The sequence below is a fragment of the Chaetodon auriga genome, chromosome 8 (genome assembly GCF_051107435.1).
Source record: "Chaetodon auriga isolate fChaAug3 chromosome 8, fChaAug3.hap1, whole genome shotgun sequence".
Classification (NCBI taxonomy): domain Eukaryota; kingdom Metazoa; phylum Chordata; class Actinopteri; order Chaetodontiformes; family Chaetodontidae; genus Chaetodon; species Chaetodon auriga.
This window is the reverse complement of record NC_135081.1, coordinates 9360043-9362479: the sequence shown is the minus strand read 5'-3', so window position 1 is coordinate 9362479 and position 2437 is coordinate 9360043.

Sequence of the window (2437 nt, the reverse complement as noted above, 5' to 3'; positions counted from 1 at the left end):
AAATGCAACACGATAACAATGCTAACATGTTAGCAGGTGTTTACCGTGTTCATCATGTTAATTTTGCATGTTAGCATGATCACTGTATGTCAGCAAAGCGATGCTTTGAGCTAAATGCTAACTTGCTCATGTTAAGCAGATATAATGTTTACAATGTTTAGCACCTTAGTTTTGTGTGTTTAACTCAGGGGACCACCAACGTCATTAGGACTCATTCTCTGGGGACCATGTATATTTGTGTAAAACCTTATGGTAATCCATCCAATAGATATTTAGATATGTCAGTGTGGGCCAAACAGTTGACTGACAGACTACTGCCAGGACATAGAGCCAAACTAGCTTGCTAGCGAGGGTAAAAAATAGTTTTATGCATAACTATTTTTCAGGAGCATCTATTCCTCTCATTGTGGACATCATTCTTATTTGACAGTCATGCGGTTCAAGACTTTAAGAGGAAAGTGCACCTCTTGCTGAAGCCAAGTTGAAAACTTCTTCCCATTGCGCCAGCACAATCATCTTGACGAACTGTCTGCTAGATCATAAATGCAGGCAATCTGCAACAAAAAAAAGGGTTTTGAACATGCACTGAGTCCTGTAATTATTTTAATGTTAAAAGATAAATATTGCAAGGGGGTAGGGCCTCGTGCACAAAATTGTGACATTACTGGAGAAATATCTCAATGTCTCAGTGCAAGCCTTAGACAGTTGCCATGCCTCCTGCTTTTGATGAACAGATTTTTCAGGCTCTATCCCAGTGTAAGCTTATCATCCCAGAACTCATCCTGTTCTGCTAACCTGGCCACTGTAAAGCAGCCGAGGACAAGCCAGCCCTCTCCATGAGCTAATCTCCTCGGGAATCCAGGATTACGGACAGCACTAATAGTGAATCCCCTACACACACTAAACTGAGCCAACGGCTTAGTGGGGTTAGAAGGTTCTCTTCTCGTGTTCCTCTGTCTTTTGGTCTGGCTCTGGTGTCCAGGTATGGATCGACAAGACATTCGTATCCTCTGAACTGCTGGGACAAAGGCTCAAAAGGCTATCAGGAGCTGGAGGTGTGTGTAAAGTGAGGTGAGAAATGATGCTGAAGTTTACTGAGAACACACAGCAAGGTCGATGTGCTATTTTTCTTGACTCTACAAGGATATGTTTGGATAGCACAGCTGAATGCAAGGAAAAGATTCATCAGGAGTCATGACTGATACATGGTGCGTAACCCTTTTTTTTTCCTGCTCAGCTGCAGACAGGCAAGAAATAACTACAGGTTAAGTTTAGATGATGTTCAGTGCATGACAGTGACAGCTGACCTCCAGGTGTACACAGTCACTCACTGCTGCATGTGATCACAGGTTTCACCCAAAGTCATGAGTTCTTCATCCAGACTACAGATGGCACTATTGCATAAGTATAGTTGGCACTGGATAGCAATACCTCATATTGATGACCTGTCAAATTGATTGATAACCCTTTTTTTCCCCTTTTACAACTTCATAAGCCTTTGCAAGTACAGCAGATTTTACATGGGAGCTACAACAACAACAACAACAAAAGAATCACTGTTTCACTATGTAACTCTTCAAAAAGAGCTTCATTTAGCCTTAGCCCTTTTCCTGTAAAAATAATTCAAGTCAATTTATGCTCAAACGTCCCCTGGCTTTCATTGGTTCCGCCAGATTGGTGAGGCAAATCAAATACAGACACATTCATCCACTGACCACGGCCAGAGAGTATTAAAAACTTGAGAAAACGGCTTTCCACACTCAGGGCTTTGAGCTGGTGACCTCTCAATTTAAAAGGCGTCCAAAAAGGACCATAAACTCAACACTCAAGTTTTCCATCAGCCGAAGAGTGAAATTATGAGACAATTGCCATGACTTAATAAACAAAAGAAATGGAAGTAACAGCTGACCCTGCACGGGTGAGTGACAACTTAAGATGATCACGTGGATCAATTCAGATTCAAGAGTTACAGAACCCAGTGAACTGAGTGCACTGCTCGAACAGCAGAAGAAACCAGCCTCTCACAGCACTAAGATGTCTTTCTTCCCTGCCTGTCATGAAGGTTCCCAGATTCGCGATTCTTTTTCTTTTTTATGTTTCCAACTTGTGGCGTGTTAATTACTGGCAGTGATCTCTGAGGCTCGCTATACTGAAATGACAGAGGTGTTCTTCAGTGTGCTGAAGTTGGTTCAGCTGCTGTCCGGGGAAACTGAAAGGCAGGATTTCCCAGCTGAAATCACTCTGAAAGAAGAGGCCTTTTTTTATGCCTTTGTTACCACTGCTGCCTTCACAGCGACAACTGTGTCACTGCCGGGGACGTGACACTTAAGATACACTAACTCAGCAGCTATACTGCTACAAACATCCATGAAGAAAATGCATTTTCAACTTGGCTAACAGTTCAACTTTTATTTAGACATTCTGATGGATAAGAAAA